The following is a 21,922-nucleotide window of genomic DNA, read 5'->3' on the forward strand; positions in this document are numbered from 1 at the left end:
TTTTTGTGCAATTTTGCATGCTTTTTTGGGTTTTGGGTTTTTGTTTTGTTTTTTACAACGCATTGTGTTCTGCGTCCTGATTGGCTGTAGACCACTGTCAATCAATCTCATGCCGTGTCTCCTGTACAGTACAGGATGTGTTCATCTTGTCAAATTTACATAAATCTTCGCTCGCTAGGGGTGTGACTCTGAAGTGCTGTACTGTATGTTTGTAAGTTTTCTCCAACAAACACAAAAATGTCGATGAAACGTTTTGCACCGTCAAAGTCACCTGCGGGTGTCTTTGATTTTATTCTATAATACTGCGCTTATTTTTCTACAAAGGTTTGAACTTTGAGAGTGTTTAAAAAAGAGAGAAAAGTGTTAAAATGTTCATGCCTGTCTGAGAAAAGTGTATAAAGTGTGTAGTGAGGGGTTTTACAGACTTCAAACATCTATAATAATTGTAAAAAATAAAGTTAGCTACTATTTCACCTATCGCTGGTTATTTTTAGAACGTAACCCCGCGGTAAATGAGGGACCACTGTATACATAGTACATTGCTAAATGTTTGTACACACAGCTCTTGCTAGGTGCACTGGCTTACACTGAGTGACTGGGTTTGTTTACTCCCACTAGATCTGCTTATTACATACATAATGCTCACACATTATTTTAAAACTAAAGAAAATCACATATTTGAACAATCAGGTCATTTTAACAGAATACAATATTGCAATAAAATAAAACATTGTGGGGGAATGTCTCTCGTCAATAATACATTTCTTGTTCTTGCACAAATTACATTCTGATGTCAGTGCTGTAAATTCTGGTGTGTGAATCAGTGAATTGATGCCTCGTTTCCTCTTGGTGTTTGTTCAAATATATATTTTTTCATTAGTATGGCTAAAACAGGATTACATACCGACAAAGCCCTTAAAGACCATCCTAAGGGAAACAGACGTCACTACAGTAGAGAACAGAAGAACAGGAGATGTCTTTCCCCAAAACAATCACAGGCCCTTTCTGATGACATCATAGAACGGAGATAGATTTGCCCACTGCCATAAGAAGATCATTTGTAACCTTCACTAAAGCTGTTTCTGTGCTGTGCTGAGCGCTGAAACCTGACTGAAACTCTTCAAATAAGCCATTCCTCTGCAGATGATCTGTTAGCTGTTTGACAACTACTCTTTCAAGGATTTTTGATATGAAAGGAAGGTTGGAGATTGGCCTATAATTAGTTAAGACAGCTGGGTCTAGAGATGGCTTTTTAAGTAAAGGTTTAACTACAGCCAGCTTGAAGGCCTGTGGTACATAGCCGATTATTAGAGATAGGTTGATCATATTTAAGACTGAAGCATTAATTAATGGCAGGACTTCTTTGAGCAGTTTTGTAGGAATGGGGTCTAAAAGACACGTTGATGGTTTGAAGGAAGTAATTATTGAAGTTAACTCAGAAAGATCAGTTGGAAAAAAAGAGTCTATGAATATCAATGGTACTAAAAGTAGCTGTAGATAATATTACATCTGTGAGATGATTTTGAGTAATTTTTTCCTCTAATGGATAAATTTTATTTATGATGAAGTTCATGAAGTCATTACTAGTTAACGTTAAAGGGATGGTTGGCTCAACAGTGCTCTGACTTTTTGTCAGCCTGCAGTGCTGAAGAGAAACCTGGGGTTGTTCTTATTTTCTTCAATCAGTGATGAATAGTAAGATGTTCTGGCTTTGCGGAGGGCTTTCTTATAAAGCAGCAAACTATTTCTCCAGGCTAAATGATGATCTTCTAAATTTGTGTTCTTGCTGAATATTTATTAATATTTTGTGCTTTTGCTGTTCCACACTTGGTAGACGGTCCCTTAGAGCTCAGGCTCATGTATATCTGAGGTCAACTCCTTTGAATGAGACTGAAATTGTCGAGTTTTGTTTGCATTAATAATATGCAAAACGTTCACATCCCATCAGTATGTTAGGGTTCGGAGGGATGAGAGCTGTTTGGAATGACTCTATACATCTAAATGTCTTTTACGTTCTGATCATGAGTCACTTTGGAAAACTCTATCTGATAAGGTTAAGGTATGGTTATGGTTAGGGTTACGGCTATGGTTAGTGCTGGAATGGATGGCTGGAGCGTGTGTTACCGCCGGAAGCGATATTGTATTAGATTCAATTGAGAAAATCGTCGGAATCATCGGAATATTACATGTTGGGAATCAGAATGCAGCTGTTGGAGCTCCAATAATGTTTCTGATGAGGTATAGAGAGCAGAAGTTGAAATATTTCAATTTCTTACCAACTTAACTTCAGTGAAAAGTAAAAAGTGAAGTGTTGTGATTCTGTGATTTTTAAAAAAAAACCCAACTTTGTTCATTTGTTTTATTTACCGAGCGTACTTATTTACTCACCTCCATTTGAATCAGTTGGTTCTGAAGCATGGATGTGTGTCAGTATCCATTATGACTTATTTCAGATATACAGTATGTCTACACTAACATATTTTATTTAGCATTGTTCACTCTTTATAATTTACCCAAGTTTAATTTTATTTAACAGGTGATGAAGCTGCAATTCTGCTTCATTATTTATTATATTTGGATTTTAACATGTCTGGGTTCAAATCTTTGAATGTGCACATATCCACTCTGGCTGCTTTTTAAATGTGTTTTCTGACAACATCTCACAGCTGTATTTTAACAGCATTTGACAGCATTTCCAAAGCCTTCACTCATGAACCTTTATAATTATGCTGTGATCAGTGCCGTCAGTGCCACAGATCACATACAGACTAATTACACTGACAGCTGCCTCAATCTCTACAGAGTCACAGAGTCAGAAAAAGTTCACAGTGTGATACTGATGAGTGTTTGTAACCCAAACTGATTGTGAACTTCTGCAGATTAAAACACTTTAATGTCGTATTTAGTGGCTGTATTAATGAAAACAGGTGCAGCTGGAAGTTAAGCTCTCACAGTCGTAGCTCTCTACAGTAATTAAAATAAAATGGTTTCCTGATCAGGAAAATGAAGCTAGGGCAGAAGTGTGTTAAAGCTGTGGTGGTCTGCATTGGCTGACCAACAGACAGTGATAGCTGCAGTTGCAAAGAGTCGTTGATCTTATAAAAGTCTGTGAAAAAAATGACTTTTCGAGTTGATCACTTTAAAATCCTTCATGCTGAGCTCATGATTTTCATTTTGGGTCACATGCAAAAAATATGCAATTTACTTTGGTAAGAATTTCCCAGTTAAATTTTGAATAAACCCTTCCCTGCTGTTCCTCTGACACCACAGTATATTTATGCTGGACGAAGAAAAATGGTGTAGTGGCCACTTTTGACCTTTACTTTCTGTCCTTTGTGCTCGTGTAACAAGTGGAGCTCCACAGTGTGGGATTAAATAAAGTCTGTTATTTCTTAATGAACGGAAGCTTAAATTTGTTTTTCACCACATGCAGCTTCTGTTCGTTACTGCTGTTTACTAAGCACAGAATGTTTTTCATACCTTTTCTGCAAGTGTTTTTTTTGTGAGTGTGTGGGTTGTGTTAGTAATGAGGGTGTTTACACAGTTAGACTGACTCTAATGACAAGGATCTGTTGTTCTCTCTGTCTCTGTCACCCAGAGGTAAATTCTTTATGACAGCCGGTGCTATCAGATAAAGGTCTAAGGTCACGCCCACCAACTGTAGGACTTTTCAGCTGACGTGAGCAACTGAGATATTTTCCTCTGCTTTCATCTTATTTTTAGTTCTTCTTAGCTGCTGCCATGGTTGATGTATGTTGCAATGTATGAAGTTGTGTTTCGTTGTGTCAGTGCTGTCTTTGACATTTTACTAGAAGGACTGTATTGAGGTCACAGTCGAAGAAGCTTGATTTGATTTTATTGTTTTGCGCTGGGCATGTAAGTAGGGTGCATTTCTTAAATAAATCAAAACTGGATTTTCTATAATTCACAAATGTTCACATTTTGCAGTGTTTTCATGAGAAACAGTGAACATGAGAGCTTGTTGTAGCTGTTGCAGGGCTTCAGATGGAAATGTTTCATACAGAAAAACACGAGCAGGAGACATAAGTTGTGTTCAGTCTGCAAGCTCTTCCTCGTCTATTTATTAAACAGAATTTCACCATCTTTCTCTGTCCATACACATTGTCATCTTGTCGTCACATATTTCTCTTGTAACAAAAAAAGATCTTTAAACACATTTGGTTACCTTGTTTGTTTAGGTATAATTATACAAAAAATTGACGTTATATCGGTCCCTTTTATATATAGTGTAACCTATGATTAAATTATTCAGCTGTTAAACTACAAAAATATATCTTTGCAGTAGCATGAACACAGTGATTAACTTGCTTTTTGTTACCTTTGTAAACTCTCTTTTTCTCTTAACACATGCGAGTTGGAGTGGGGAGTTGCATTTCTTGTCACCCCCACGTTATCCCCTAGGGCGAAGACGTAACACAAATTCCTGCGTTTGCCATAAATCTGTGGGTGTCACATACCATTCCCCAAAAAATAAACAAAAACAATTCGTACTGTTTCCCCGTGTTTAACCTTACTGCACAAGGAGGTTACTTGTGACTGGATCACTTCCAAACTTATCCTGCCTTTACACAGAAATTCACTCGTTCTCCTTGGAACACATTGCTCCATTTTATTAATTTATTTGTTGACAAAATAATTTCATTATTGTTTTTCTCCTTTTGCATTAGTTATCATCTTGTTTTCATTGGTAAAATAAATAAACAAATACATAAAAACTATGAGAAAAATTATTGGTCAACAAATGTAATACTGGTAGAAATAAACTAAACTGGAGAAGTTTCCAAATAGCAGAATTAAAGCTGTTCATACAGACTCCGCCTCTACAAGCAAATCATCAAAGATCAAAACTGATAAATGAAAAAATTAGGATAAAAATTATTTTGGTGGAAGTGGATTGTGGCAGTCTAAGTAGGGACTGGCTGCACTATAAATACTTTATTGGCATTATTACTTTTTAACAGCAAAATAATCATGAAAATGAAAATGAAAAAAAAAAAACTTATTCAGTTTTTTGTTAAATCTTCTTAAGAAAGCTTTTAAGTAAAAAGGAGAAATACACTAAAGAATTCAATTGTAATTGTGTTATACGTCTACAGCTGATCGCTGTGTGTCCATCGCTGCTCGCTACAACTCTCAGGTAGACGGTGCTGATATGATCAACAATGCTTTTCCTGCCATCTGTTCCTCTCTGGACGACGTAACACTGAAATGTTCCAGTGTCGTCACTCGTCACGTCCCTCAGAGTCAAAGACACGTCTCCGTCCTTCATCCGTCTGTCCTGCAGATCCACCCGGTTCACAAACGATGGAAGCTGGTTCAATGAAATAAACTGCTCATCCTGGTACATGAGGACATGTCCTTCCTGCAGGTCAAGTCTGAACCACTCCACAGCTCTGATGGGGACGCTGATATGTGGAGTTTGACATGGCAGAGTGACGTTCTGTCCAGGCTCAGCTCTGATAATTTTCCCATCTGAAAGAGGAGAAAAGTGTTTGTACACAGTGAGGAGCAAACAGAGAGTCAACTGATCTAAAGAAACCTAATTTAATGTTTTTGAACTGAGCTGTAAAATATTTGTCACTCTGAGATTTCAGTATGGAAATCCATTTGATTAAAGCTGATGGAAGTGTTTCTAAAGGTTTATATTAGACACTTGTGACTATTCTTACAATTATCCTCAAAAAATATTAACCTTAAGTTTGAATTTTATCCCACTCTACAATTTTCACTTATTTATTCATTGATTCCTCTGGAGATCGGCTGGAAGTCCAAAAGATTTGAATTGCTGTCAGGCCTGATCAGTCACCAAAACACAGCCCACAGACCCCCACAAGGAGGAACCCTAGTTGATAGTGGGCCATGAGTGTGGTGGATAACACAGGTAGGTACTTATTTATTCACCTCCATTTATTCTGCTCAGAGTTTGATTTTGCACTGCTTCTCAAACATATTTCAGGATTAACAAAATGAGAGTTTTTACTGAATCTACTTTCTGTAACAGGGGCTCAGATCTTTAACTCTTCATGTGCAGAAGCTTCTGATCATGCCATGTACTCAAAGACAGAATCAAGCATCAGACAGAAAACTCATGAACTTGTAACATGAGTTATAATCCAAACATGGCTCGTAGTGTTAGTTTGTAAATGCAGTTGAATTTAAAGCAAGTTGAGTCTCACCTGTAGAGGCAAACAGGAGGCAGACAGAGAGTAAAATCCAGCAGAGAGACGCACATGTCCCAGCAGGCATTTCACCCACTTCCATTCATCCAGAGCTAAAAAAAACTATTTTAAATTTCCAAACAGCGATGTCTATGTTTTTCCAATAAGGACAGAATAACTGTGACTTAAACTTGACTTAATCAAACACTAGTCAGCATGACATCGGGTGTGTGTTTGTTTTCAGCAGCTCTCTCAGTCTGTATTCCGAGAAACTATATGATGTTTATTATGAAATCTCTCAGTCTTCAAATGACACGGGCTATTATGCTGCTGTACATAAATATGTGGGAGTGCCATTTGACAGAGCAGACTGACTTGTTTTTATGTATATGCAGTGTGTGATTCCACATGTGCCCTGGATATAGTGCCTTCAACCAAAAGTGTTCATTTCCTCGGTCGAGGAGGATATATTTTCATATCTATGCTTTAAAAAAAGATAAAAGCAAATAAATTCAGTTTGTTAAACTCTGATTGTTTCCAAATATGACAGTCAAACATAATGAGGAGAGATGAGTTCACTCTGCAGGGAAAAACATTACATGAGAAATGTTGAGACAAATTCAATTCAGTTTTGAATCAGTTTGGAAATTTGAAACTTTGCCAGAGCGGATGTGTTCATATATTTTCAGATTCATATATTTGAACTTCTGCTGTCAATATCTGATTTGAAATGTTGTTAGCGCTCCAACAGCTTCTCCTTTTCACATTCATATTATTATGGCACACAAAAATCAGCTAGCTCATTTTCATTTATATGTGTTTACGTCAGGAGCCACTACTCCTCCACATCTAAAGGAGCCAGTTGAGGTGTTCCAGGCAATGTAATGGAGGTTTTTTTTAAACTGACTCTCATGAAAAGGATCTCTTGTTCTGTTTGTGTTGCTGTCACCCAGAGGAAAATTCCACATGACAGGACAGGACTTTCTAGCTGAGATGAGCATGTCACATATTTTCCTTTGTTTGTTTGTTTTTTTTAACATCTTATTTTTAGTTGTTTTCAGCTGTTGTTTTAAAATTTATAAAGTTGTGTTTTGCTCTGTCAGTGCTGTCTTTGACATTTGAAGGTTTATCTAAATAGTGGTAAAAGAAGCTTGATGTTGTGTGTGTGTGTGTGTGTGTGTGTGTGTGTGTGTGTGTGTCTGTGTTAGACATGTAAGTGGAGTGCATCACTTAAAGAAATCAAAACAAAAGAACACTGACTGAGGTTCACATCTTTAAACCCACTTGGTTACATTGTTTTTTTTAAGTATGAATATATAAAATAATAACATTATATCACTCCCTTTTAAATACAGTGTAACTTACAGCTGAAGTATAACTTACAGCTGGCTCTCCAGCTCCAAAAATATATCTGTGCAGTAGCATTAATACATTGAGTCCAAGTCGACTATATTCATAACTGAACAGCTTCACTGAGCATGCTGCTGCAAGGCGGTTGGTGCCTCTCATGGTGGTAACCCCCAAACTAAATGGTGGACACCACAGGTGGAGGGAGCCACCAGACTGAGGAAGGAGTCCTATGGCTTGGTTAACCTGTGGTTCTTTCGAGGCAGCTGGTCGTACCCACAGGCCAAGTGCAATGCAGCTCGGGCAGTGGCTGAAGCAAAAACTTGGGTGTGGGAGGAATTTGGAGACGCCATGGACAAAGAAGATGCCTTAAAGAGATTCTGGCAAACCGTCAGGTGACTCAGGAGGGGAAAGGGGTACTCTACCTACACTGTGTATAGTGCGGGTGAAGCGCTGCTGATTTTGAATGAGAACATTTTCGGGCGGTGGAAAGAATACTTCAAGGACCTCCTTAATCCTACTGACATGTCTTCAGTGGAGGAAGCAGAGTCTGGAGACAAGGGGGAGAACTTATCGAATTCCTGGGGTGAGGTTACTGAGGCAGTTAAAAAACTCCTTGGTGGCAGAGCCCTTGGGGTGGATGAGGTTCACCCTGAGTTCCTGAAGGCTCTGGATGTTGTAGGGCTGTCCTGGTTGACACACCTCTACAATGTTGCGTAGAGATCAGGGGCAGTACCTCTGGATTGGCAGACCTGCTTTCGCCACTGCTCTACTCCCTCTACACTTCAGACTGTCTGGCCACTCATGGCTCCAATACCAGTGTGAAATTTGCTGATGACACAGTACCATCTGGGCAAGAACAGAGAGGCTCAAGAGGAGCTTCTACCCTATGCAGAAACCCGAACTGGAGATGTTTGTCCTGTGAGCTATGTTTAGCTGGTTCATCGTATAAGATGTGACACAACAGACTTAATGAACACCAACTGCTGTCACTCTCTTGGAGCATTTTCCTATCACAGGATCTATTGTTCTTTCCCAACAGAAAAGCCAATTCAAAAATGTAATTTAAAAGAAAAGAACAGAAGCTGCACGCAGTGAAGAACTTTATGCAAATAACATCTGTGCAGGTCAAACAACAGGTTTTTAAATTCTTCTTTAAATTCACCATAAAGCTACTTCATCAGCTGTTTTAAAGAAAAATCTCTCTCTCTCTCTCTGACACACACACTCACACTGTTCAGAGGTCAACCTTTAAGATTCAGTCTGCGATGCAGTCTTATCTCTTTACTGTTATTTATAATGTTTTGATTTAAGCTAGGTTTCACCGTTTGTCTTTTATCACTAGATTTACTATCCTGCGCAAATTTGCGTAACTTCCCTAAACCCAATACCCCCTAGAATTACTGGCTTTTTTATTTTCTGGTGCAAGTCCCGAGGTGTTAAGCACCCCTGCTGAGATTTTCACAGGTTGTCAGCTTGTTTCTCCTACAGCTTTTGTTGTGCAAACCACCCATTGTCCTTGAGGCCTGGCACATTTGCATTTGCTCACTCAGAGTTGCTCAGATCCAAGGCAGGCCAAACCTCTGTGTTACAACTTTCAGAAATGCCTGATAGAAATGCTTCAACTTACTCATGAGATTTTGACCACATTTTTTGCGGAAGTCACAACTATACTGAATGCACGACCGTTGTTGCCAGCTGCAAGAAATGCTGTTCCCTACCAAGGTTCGTTTCAAAGTTTGAAAGACTTTGAAATAAAACAGACTTGTGTACCCATATATTGTGAATGTCTGTCTTTTGTATGTAGGTTGTAACACAGAGGTTTGGCCTGCCTTGGATCTAAGTAAACAAATGCCAATGTTGCACAAACACACACACACACACACACACACACACACACACACACACACACACACACACACGCACACACACACACACACACACACACAGCAAATCTGCATTTATTTGTCCCACAAGTGGAAAATCTGCATTGTCATTGCAAAAAAGTGGACAGAGCTCAGTATAGAAAGTGCACTATACAAACAATCTGGAAACATAAATATGGACACGTGTATTCAAAAATATTGGTGTATGTATACACACACACACACACACACACACATATCTATCTATCTACGTGTGTGTGTGTGTATGTATATATATATATATACATACACACACATACACATATATATATATATATATATATATATGATATAGATGTGTCTGTGTGTATAACTAGACTTTATGCATATTATATAAGGTGTGGCTATATAAATATATAAATATATGTACAACTCTGTGTATATATGTTTATGGACAGGCATGCAGGCAGGTAAGGAAGGAAAGCAGCCTTGCAGGGAAGGAAAAACTTGAATCTCTCATGGTTAGGGGTTGGGGGAGGGTGTGTTTGCACAACAAAAGCAGGAGAACAATGGAGCTGACGACCTGTGAAAATCTCAGCGGGGTGCCAAGAGGTGTTAAGGTCGGGGGGAATTTACGCAAATCTGCGCAGGCCAGTAAATCTAGTAGTAGGGACTTGCACCAGGGAAAAAAGGCTCAGTAATTCTAGTGTTATGCAGATCTTTGACACACATTACTTTAGTTCTTTAGTTATCTCTAAGAACTAGTATAAAAAACCCCACCTCCAAGTCATCTTTCTTTCTTTCAGTGTGAAAAACTTCACACTTTGAAAATGTTTACATTTAGTAAACCATCCATTAAAGGGTACTTTAATAATGGAATAATAATAAAATGTTTTTCTGGGTTCAAGCTAAACAAGGCAGCTTCCTAAGCCTCATGGAGGATTTCCAGCAGTGAGAAAGTGTGGATTATTTCCTGATGTGTGTGTGCTACATTTTTAGTAAACTCCCCCCATCACTCTAGAACAGGGGTAGGCAACTCCCACTGACATGACTGCTGTGGCACTGGGCAAACCTCCACCCGCCCCACTCCTGCTAAACAGGTGAAAATAGATTTAGGAACGACAGGACTCAGTGCCGCTGAATCTTTGATTTTATTTATTTTCTGCTGTGTTTTACTTGCATCTATTTGAAAGAGTGAGTGTAAACATACACAAAAAATGTATTTTATATGCTGGAATATGCAGAAAATAGGTTTAAATGTTAAACAAATTTCTTTAAGTCAAAAACTGTTGCATATGATTTAATTTTTGCTTGACGCATAAAGTTAAAAGATCAAAACTAAGAATAATAATAAGAATAACTTTATTTATCCCGAGGGAAATTCTTTTGTCATGTACATGCTCAAAGCAGCAGGAGAGACAGAGGAACAGATAAATAAGATATACAATATATACAATAAGAATAGTAGTGTACAGTAATATACAGTAGTAGGATAGTGCAAGACATAGTATCAGAAAACTCTAACAAAGTAATATAAATGACTGTATCCTGGAGAATAAATAACTTAACTATCAGTGCAGGCGATTCTAGAAAGTGACATAGTATATGTGTGGGGGATGGGGGGATGAAACGAATATATAATATTCAATAAGTACTGTTGGGTAATATTACACGGTCTGAAAGGGAACAGAATAACATTGGTAATAGTCTCAGGAAAATCACCTACAGAGTGAGGAAGAGTTAAACAGTCTTATTGCCACCGGTACAAAGGATTTACTGTGGCAGTCAGTTCTGCATTTCGGGGCAATGAGTCTTTTGCTGCGTTTGCTCCGATGGTCCATCATGGGGGCGTGCATGGGGTGGGAGGGGTTGTCCATGATAGAAAGAAGCTTTTTTAGGATTCTCCTCTCGGACACCTCCTCCAGGTTCTCAAGTCTGACACCCAGGACAGAACCAGCCTTTCTAATCAGTTTGTTCAGCCTGTTGGCATCAGCTGTCTTCACCCCACTTCCCCAGCACACAGCTGCAAAGAACACGACGCTCTCCAACACAAGTGATAGAACATGGTCAGCATTTTCCTACCAACATTGAAGGACCTGAGTCGCCTCAGTAGGAAAAGCCGACTCTGCCCTTTTTTGAAGATAGCATTGGTGTTCTTGGTCCAGTCCAGTTTACAGTCCAAGTGTACCCCCAGGTACCGGTAGTCCTCAACGATCTCCACATCAGCCCCTCTGATGGTGACAGGGTGAGGAGGAGGAGCCTGCTTCATAAAGTCCATAATAAATAAAAGAATTTTTAAAAAGAGACTTTTCATTTAATTACATTATATTGTGATGGATTATGCAAAAAAGTCTGGCTGTGTATCATGTTTTTAAAAGTAACTAAGTAATTAATTACTTTTGAAAACAAGTAATCAGTAAAGTAACAGGATTACTTTTTTGGAGAAGTAATCAGTAAAAACTCATACTCAGTCTAATATTCAAGGTAATGCTGGTGGCTTTGAGTTTTTTTGTGTGAAAACCTCAAACAGTTTCTAAGTAGAAGTCAATTTGTGTGTGTGGTGTTATGAGTGCTAGATCACACCTTTGTAAAAAGTTGGAAATAGTTTTGTGAATTAGACAACTCGTATTGTTTCACTGTAAATATTGAACACTGCAGCAGCCTCCTGCAAACTTTTTCTCCTGAAACCTGTTTTCTCTTGTTTGTCGCAGTAGAAATTTATCTAAGCAAATTGTCTTTTGTTTGACTTTTATTTTGTGCAGGGAAGATTAGGGAGCTTTAGAGATCTTTTGTTTGCTATTTTGCGATAGCTCACTGCCAAAGTCAGTAAACAGCTGCATGGGGTTTGCAGTTGCTCAGAGTGGGGAGTCACATTTCTTCTTACGCCCAGGTTACTCCCTAGGCTGAGGACGTAACATAACACAAATTACTGCTGTGACCATAAATCTGCAGGTGTCATGTAAAAAAATAAACAAAAATAAACTTGTACTGTTTCCCCACAAGGAGGTTACTTCTGATTGGATCACTTCCAAACTCATCCCGTCTTTCTACACAACTTTATTAGTTCTCCTTGGAACACATCGCTCCATTTTCATCTCTTTTTTGTTGAAGAAACTGTCATCACATTTGTTTGTTGTTTTTGTCCTATTGCATTAGTTATCATCTAATTTTCTTTAGGAAAATAAAAGAGCAAATATATAAAAGCAATGACAAAAAGTTTCCAAATAGCAGAATTAAAGCTGTTCATACAGAATTAACCTCTACAAGCAAATCAACAAAGATCAAAATTGATAAAAAGAAAGGAGGAAAAATATTTATTTTGGTGGAAGTGGATTGCAGCAGTGTTAAAGTAGGGACTGGCTGCACTATAAGAAGTTTATTGGGATTATTACTTTTTAACATCAAAATAATCATGAAAAAGTAAATTACAAAAAAAACAGTTACTGCTCATCTTTTTTTTTTAAATTTCCTTAAGAATGCATTTAAGTAAAAAGAAGAAATACACTAAAGAATTCAGTTGTAATTGTGTTATACGTCTACAGCTGATCGCTGTGTGTCGATCGCTGCTCGCTACAGCTCTCAGGTAGACGGTGCTGATATGATCAACAATGCTTTTCCTGCCATCTGTTCCTCTCAAGACAACGTAACACTGAAATGTTCCAGTGTCGTCACTCGTCACGTCCCTCAGAGTCAAAGACACGTCTCCGTCCTTCATCCGTCTGTCCTGCAGATCCACCTGGTTTACAAACGATGGAAGCTGGTTCAATGAAATAAACTGCTCATCCTGGTACATGAGGACATGTCCTTCCTGCAGGTCAAGTCTGAACCACTCCACAGCTCTGATGGGGACGCTGATATGTGGAGTTCGACATGGCAGAGTGACGTCCTGTCCAGGCTCAGCTTTGATAATTTTCCCATCTGAAAGAGGAGAAATGTGTTCGTACACAGTGAGGAGCAAACAGAGAGTCAGCTGATCTAAAGAAACCTAATTTAATGTTTTTGAACTGAGCTGTAAAATATTTGTCACTCTGAGATTTCAGTATGTAAATCCATTTGATTAAAGCTGATGGAAGTGTTTCTAAAGGTTTATATTAGACACTTGTGACTATTCTTACAATTATCCTCAAAAAATATTAACCTTAAGTTTGAATTTTATCCCACTCTACAATTTTCACTTATTTATTCATTGATTCCTCTGGAGATCGGCTGGAAGTCCAAAAGATTTGAATTGCTGTCAGGCCTGATCAGTCACCAAAACACAGCCCACAGACCCCCACAAGGAGGAACCCTAGTTGATAGCGGGCCATGAGTGTGGTGGATAACACAGGTAGGTACTTATTTATTCACCTCCATTTATTCTGCTCAGAGTTTGATTTTGCACTACTTCTCAAACATATTTCAGGATTAACAAAATGAGAGTTTTTACTGAATCTACTTTCTGTAACAGGGGCTCAGATCTTTAACTCTTCATGTGCAGAAGCTTCTGATCATGCCACGTACTCAAAGACAGAATCAAGCATCAGACAGGAAACTCATGAACTTGTAACATGAGTTAGAATCCAAACCTCAGTGTTAGTTTGTGAATCCAGTTGAACTTAAAGCAAGTTGAGTCTCACCTGTAGAGGCAAACAGGAGGCAGACAGAGAGTAAAATCCAGCAGAGAGACACAGATGTCTCAGCAGGCATTTCATCCACTTCCACCCATCCAAAGCTAAAGAAAATTATTCTAAATTTCCAAACGACGATGTTTTTGTTATGTCCCAAGAAGAACAGAATAAGCGTGATTTAAACCTCATTAGATGAAACACTAGTTAGTTCGGTTGCTTGCTGTGCTGTTGCTTGCTGTGCTGTTGCTTGCTGTGCAGACTGACCTGTTTTTAGGTATTTGCAGTGTTTGAGACCACATGTGCCCTACAGTGCTTTCAACGAAAGTGTTGATTGCGTCAGTCCAGAAAGTTAAATTTGCATATTTAAACTTCAAATAAAAGATAAAAGCAAATAACTCCAGTTTGTTAAACTCTGATTGTGTCCAAATGTGACAGTCAAACACAAAGAGGACAGATGATTTCACTCAGCAGGGAGAACATTACATGACAAATGTTGAGACATTATGTCAAATTCAATTCAATTTTATTTATGGAGGGTGAACGGCAGACCCAGTGTTGGATTACATAAAGTCTGTTATGTGTTAATGAAGTTAAGTTTATATTTGCTCTTCATCACATGCAGCTTCTCTTCGGTTTTGGTGTTTTGCTAAGCACAGAAAGTTTTGCGTACGTTTTCCGCAAGAGCGGTTTTCTTTTGTGTGTGAGTGTGTGTGTGTGTTGTGCTAGTAATGGAGATGTTTTGTGACTGTGTTGTGTGTTTTGTGATGTGACTGTCATCTAAAGGATTTCTTGTTCTGTCTGTGTCCCTGTCGCCCAGAGGTAAATTCCACATGAGAGCAGGTGCTATCAGATGACGGTTTAAGGCCACCCCCACCATCTACACTCCAACTTACAGCTGAACTCTGCAGCTCTCCAGCTTCAAAAACATATCCGTGCAGTAGCATTAACACTGTGATTAACCTGCTTATTATTACCTTTGTAAACTCTTTTTATCTCTGAACACATTCAATAATACATCACATCTGACAGTAACCACTAAACAGAGAGATAGAACTTCATTAATCCCTCAGGTCGGTTCCTCCGGGAAATTCAGTTTCTAGCAGAACACCGACAAAATTTACATAGCACAGAATTAGGATTATATGAATATAAGTATAAATATAGGATATATACATATATATATATAAATACAAATAGGTGTATATATAGGTATATAGACATATATAGCTATAAATAGGAAGGAATAGTTAAATGAAATATACTCATTAATGGGATATAGCAGCCAAAAGTCAAGTCAAATTTATTTATATAGAACATTTAAAACAACAACTTTTGACAAAGGTGCTGTACATTTTAAAGATATAAAAACATAGGAAGACATAATAAAAGTTAAGAAAAAGAATAATAAAATTAGAAGCTTTGAGTAAGAAATGGGATAAATAAATGTAGTACAAACTCATTCTGATTTAAAAGCCAAGGAATGGAAGTTGGTTTTGCAGATGCACTTTGAAGTTGTCCAATTTTGTGAGGTCCTGATGTGAAGGGGCAGTTTATTCCACAATTTAGGAGCAGTCACAGCAAAGGTCTGGTTCCTTTGTGCTTTAATCTGGACCTCGCCAAAAAGTTTATTGCACATTTTAACTATTGTCAGTGTATTGCACCGTGACATACTCCCCCATCTCCTAAAACAAATATATACCAGGCTGTATTTACAGTGTACGGGGGGCTACACTGTAAATACAGGGGGGCTCGCTTGAGGAGCTGTCTGTATGCTTGATAGAGGAACACCAAAATGTGGTCGGACTGTCCAAAATGCGGGCGGGGCACTGCCTTGTTTGCACCCCTTATGTTGCTGCACACGTGGTCCAGGATGTTGTTATTCCTTGTATTGATGGAATTTTGGGAGCACAGTCCTGAGGTTGCAGTGATTAAAATCCCTGGCAACAACAAACAGAGCATTTCATGTTTGCTGATGATGTCATGCAGTGGTCTTACCGCCGTAGTCTGATCAGACCGCAGCAGGATGTAAACCAGCCAGCAGAAACACAGCATTGAACCCCTGTGGGTGAATAAAAGAGTCTGCACTTCACCATCAGCACTTCGATGTCCGCACAAGAGTGTTACTATGTTTGCATAAAAAATAAAGCATGTACAGTAAGGCGGGCCATCTTGTTAAACTACATACATGTGGAACAGGAACTCCCATTTAAGTTCAAAGTATTTAAAAGTCAAGATCATCAGACTAAAACACAGCATCTTTCATGTCCTCATTTATTCATTGTGCTTCAGTAACTCACACTACTGACCTGTTTTACAGAAAAAAGGAAGAGACAGGAGACATGAGCTGCATTCTGTCTGCAGGCTCTTCCTCGTCTGAGGTAGAGGAGCCTTGCAGCACCCTAACACACTCAGAGCCACTTTCCCCTTGTGGCAAAGTAACACAATTAAATCTCTTTACCTCCAACTAAAAAATCAGTGTAGTACTGCAGCAAACAAGACCTTTCCCACCAATAAATTCTTCAAACAAATGTTATGACCCAAGATCATTTGGGTCATATGTGTGTGTTTTTATATGTATGACTCCTCCTCCAGAGGACGTGACTGTGGGTCTTTCTCTCTTCTCCCTCCCAGGTGTGTGCATGGGTATGTGTTGATGGAGACAGGTCCCTGCTGAGTGGTTGGATTGGAAAATTACTTGGACAGCAGGCTCTTAACCGACTCGCCCCTCTCTCCTAGCCTCCACCACCCAACAAATAGCCTGAGTTTCTGCTGGTAGCTTTGGGTGGTTTTGGAGTGGGGAGTCACATTTCTTGTTACGCCCAGGTTACTCCCTAGGCTGAGGACGTAACGTAACGCAAATTACTGCAGGTGTCATGTAAAAAAATAAAATAACCAAAAATAAACTTGTACTGTTTCCCCACATTTAACCTTACTGCACAAGGAGCTTACTTCTGATTGGATCACTTCCAAACTCATCCTGTCTTTCTACACAACTTCATTGGTTCTTCTTCACATCGCTCCATTTTCATCTCTTTTTTTGCTGAAGAAGGTGTTGACACATTTCATTACTGTTTTGGTCCTATTGCATTAGTTATCATCTTGTTTTCATCAGGAAAATAAAAGAGCAAATATATAAAAGCAATGACAAAAATGATTGGTCAACAAATTTAATACTGCTGGGAATAAACTAAACTGTAGTTTCCAAATATCGGAGTTAATGCTGTTCATACAGAATCAACATCAAGGACTTTATTACATCCATACTTTATTTAAATTATTACTTTTTAACAGCAAAATAATCATAAAAAAGACTTTTACATAAAAAGTTACTTACTCCATTTAAAAAAAAAGTACTCTTAAGAATAAATTTTATTGAAACAGTGAAATACACACACACACAAAATAACTGTTAGAAGTCTACAGCTGACTGCTGGATGTCGATTGCTGCTTGGGACTAACAGGCAACTCAATATTCACCTCTTGAGTCATCTGAGGTTTGCATTAATTCTTCTTCTCCTCTGTTTTGGGTATTGTGGAGGTCATAAAAAAAGCAAGCGCTACAGTAACAAGCATAAAACACACTGTCAGAGAAAGATCCAGTCCAACAGATCGGTCTTCATTCCATCTGTCTCTCCTGTGTCTTCCTGGTTGACCTGTAGTTGAGAAATATGTGTGATGTGTGGGTAACAAGTAAATATGTGGAGTTCGACATGGCAGAGTGACGTTCTTTCCAGACTCAGCTTTAATGATTTTCCCATCTGAAAGAGGAGAAAGTGTTTGTACACAGTGAGAATCAAACAGAGAGTCAGCTGATCTAAATTAAATCTAATTCGATCTTTTTGAATTGAGATGTAAAATATTTGGCACCCTGAGATTTCAGTATGGAAATCCTGTTAAAGCTGATGGAAGTAACTCTAACAAAAGTTTATAATAGACACTTATTACTGTGTATTTTTACATCATCCAAGAAAAATATCTACTTTAAGTTTTAATTGAATTCGAGTCTAGAATTTCCATTTATTTGTTTCCTCTGGAGATCGGATGGAAATCTAAAAGCTCTGAATTGCTCTCAGACCTGATCAGAGAGAGTCACCAAAACACAGCCCACAGACCTCCAGAAGGAGGAAGTGTATTTGTTTGCTAGCCATGAGTGTGGTAGATAACACAGGTAGAGTAACTGAATATTTTTTAATATTTTTGCATTTTTGCTTTTCAGTGTTGCACTTTGTACCCTGTCCGTTAGAGCTCAGGCTCATGTATGTCTGACATCAAGTCCTTTTAATGAAATTGAACTTGTGGTCGTTTCAAATAATAATATGACTGGGGAAAGGGGGAGCTGTTGGATTTGCCCTGATGTATTCATTACCTAAAGTAATGATTGTTAACTTAAACTGTAAAGTCAGTTCAAGTTACCAATCAAAAATGTTCCTTACTTCCATCAAGTCTTCAAGGTCAACTCAATGATTTATTGGCCTAAAACTGTAAAGAAAATCCTTATAATAAAAACCGCTGCTGTTCTTCATAAGCCTAATCCTCCTCAGCCAGATCAGTAACAAGAGTGGGTACAGATACCAACTACGAAATGGAGCAATCATTAGCCACCTGCTCTACACGGATCACATCAAGATGTATGCAAAGAGGAAATGAGCCATCGATTCACTGATCCACACACCAGAATTTACAGCACTGACATCGAGCAGACCCCAGGGCATGCTGGAGAAACTCTTGGGAGTTTCACCTGCTTCACCATTAGGTGACAAAAGGGAAACACTTTATAACACGACCTGCGGATAAGGTGCAAGTTGCCTCTAATTACATGTAATTTCATGAGTCAAGTCAGGTGTTGCAGGAAAGAAAATAATTACACTTTAAGACCGCAGGTACTCTGTAATTACGTGTCATTTTGTGTAACAGGTTTTGTACAGGAAACAATAAAAAAATAACATAAAATTAAATTTGTCATGGCTCGGGGCAGTGGCCGTGTGAGGTGAGGAAGGTGGACTCAAATGCAGCACTTATTAAGACGTGAGGGTGATTTATTAAGAATACTGAACATAAAGTGGGGATGGCAAAACAGAACCAAGGATGAACTAAACTGGGAGAAACTAAACCAAAGAGTAGCAAACCTGAAACACGAGAGGGGAACTGCAGGGAGAGCACATAGAGGAGACACAGAGTAATGCAGAGTACGCAGGGTAACACGGAGGATGAACACAGACGACGCGACGAGGAGCACAGGAAACCGCACAGTATAAATACACACACCAGGTAATTAGGAAATGGCAGACAGGCGGGGACAGGGGGCGTTATTTTTGTGCCACTATTCTGAGCGCACATAAAAAGAAAGTTGAGCCCGTCCCATCTCGATCAAGTGACGAGGACAACGATGTGACCGTTTCAGGAGATGGTAAAATATTTCTTAACACCCCGATAGCTTGCTGAAGAACTCGAGTTTCTTCTCCCCCCTCCATGCTGTCAGACACTTGAAAGTGACCCGCGCGTGCTTCTCAGCCAATCACAGCGGTACAGACACCCAGCCTTCCGTTTCCACTATACTCTTTCATTCACATACATTATTCTCTTGCATACATATATTTTCTTCTGACATGTATGCATTCTCTTCTTACATACATATATTATTTGTGAGATTAAATGCATATTGAATGCATGTAAATGAGAGCAAAATGTAGGAATGCATAAATGAAAATACATCTATGTTAGAGTGAAAATGTGTAAATATGTACATTAAAATACATGTATAAGAGAGCACAATATTGCAATGTGTGTGTTAAATATGTGTAAACATGAGAATAAAAATATCTAAATATAAAAATTAAAATAAAACTATGTGAGAGTGAAAGTATATGTGTGTGAAAGAAGAATGTATGTGTGTGAGAGTGAAAGAATGAAATTTGGCTTGTACGGCCCCTCATAGAGCAGACTGACCTGTTTTTAGGTATTTGAAATAAGCATTTACCAGGCTGTGTTTACAGTGTAGAAACAAAATGAGTGAGAACTATATCATGTACAAATCCTGTTAGTCGATTGGAAAACCTTCACTATACTTTGGAATACAAGAGCTGTGGCCTGGAGTTACATTTGCATGAAAAATAAAGCATATACAGTAAGGCGGGCCATCTTGTTACACTACATTCATGTGGAACAGCAACCGCCATTTAAACTGTGGCAAAGTTCACATTTGTCTCTCTGTAAAACATATTTTTAAAAGTCAAGTCATCAGACTAAAACATCTTTCATGTCCTCATTTATTCAGAGTTGAGTGTGTGTGTGATCAGAGGTGAAGCTGCTTCCTGGTTGTTGATGTTTGTTTCTAAAGATGTTGTTGATGAGACTTTGTAGAAAGCAGCTGGTCTGAGTGATGTGATCAGAGTGCAGTAGATAATGTCTGACAGCAGTTTGAAGAGGAAATGGATTCTGTTCTGTTCTTCACTCATCACCTACCTGACAGCTGACACCTCACACCTGTTTCTCACCTGCAGCTCAGACAGGTGTACCTGTTGGAGTGATGGTCGGTGGGTCAGCAGGAACTGCATTTGGCCTACTCGCTTTTATTGCTGGTGGTATTTGGATGTTTTCGTGAGCTACAGAAAATGCAAAGCGGAGTCATGTCAGAATTCAAACCATCTTCCTGTTAATCTGAAAATTAAAACAAATCATTTAATAACTGAACTGTGAGGCTGCTGTGCTTCTTGTCTGAGCAGTTATACATAGCGATGGATGTACAGTCGTCACACCATGCTCGCTCTCATCAGACATAAGGTGTTGTTGCCACATAATCAATAAGGACTAATTTATTAATCAGACAAAATCAAATCTGAAAAGTCATAAATTCATCAAAATAGAAATTAGACAAAAACTTAACAAAAGTTATAAAATATTCAGTTTCACCTGATTTGAGTTAACGTAAAACACAAACACAAGAATTTACACATCTATCAGGTTACAAAGACATTCTACACAGCGATGTTAATCAATATCTTTAAATGTGTGTTTACTTGCCAAATCGGCCTCGACTATAACTCTGTATTATCTCATTTCAGACTAATTAAAGAGGTGTTATTCTCAGTGTTTCTCTCTATAGTCTCTCTTTTCTCTGTAATCTGTCTTCATTTCATCGTGTTTTTGCTGACAAGAAGTAAAAATGTGTTTCAACCATGAATTAATGTTCTGTATGTGACAGTCTTAAAATTAATGAATTTAAATGTTTTAGCTTCCATTTGGAAGCATGAGAGTGTTTCACAGTGTGAAGATTTAATCACCACAAAAATAACTTGTGTTTAACTGTAGAAATCAAACCTTAATTCTGATGGAAACACCTGAAAGTCAACATATAAAGGATGCTAAGGGTCCAAACTGGTGGTTTGTGCCTTTGAGACACACTTATTTCACACAGATATCGTCTAACACTGTTGCTTGGTAAAGTTTTCTAGCTTGTCCCTATTTTTATGATTAATACTGACACTAAAACAACAAATCACAGAAAAAAGGAAGAGCTGACCCAGTAAAAGAAGAATAAAACATCATTTCTTTGTCATGTCTGCATTGAAATTTGATTTAAAAGAGTAGTGGTTGGTTTACATTGTTATATGCAGTATATACATTTGAAATCAAGTTTAACTTTTCATATAGAATAACACAGTCATTGACCCAAAATTGTTAATTAAACTACCAGTTAAAGCCCTTCTTGTCCTCAACTCCTTTGTTTATCTTGACCAGTTTAGCTCAGGGTCTGACCTAAATATGGGTGACATAGATTTATCCAGAAGTCCCAAATACTACAGCACGTTATTATTATTTTTTTTAAATAACAAGAAAATAAAAATACTTTCACATTAATGAAAAAGTTTTTAAATTAGTAGCTGTGAACATGCAGGACTTCCCTCCACTTCCAGGGACTGCTAAG

The 21,922-nt window shown here is 38.3% G+C and overlaps 1 long non-coding RNA gene across 1 annotated transcript; it reads right to left on the reverse strand.

Moving 5' to 3' along the window:
• Positions 1–5,135: 5,135 nt before the first annotated feature.
• LOC112844251 (uncharacterized) lies at positions 5,136–6,471 on the reverse strand. The gene is made up of 2 exons (XR_003217002.1): positions 6,198–6,471; positions 5,136–5,493 (listed from the first exon to the last, which is right to left on the reverse strand). It is a non-coding gene; the product is annotated as an uncharacterized LOC112844251 (long non-coding RNA).
• Positions 6,472–21,922: the final 15,451 nt, after the last annotated feature.

Source organism: Oreochromis niloticus, linkage group LG3 (assembly GCF_001858045.2).
Source record: "Oreochromis niloticus isolate F11D_XX linkage group LG3, O_niloticus_UMD_NMBU, whole genome shotgun sequence".
In the NCBI taxonomy this organism is placed as follows: domain Eukaryota; kingdom Metazoa; phylum Chordata; class Actinopteri; order Cichliformes; family Cichlidae; genus Oreochromis; species Oreochromis niloticus.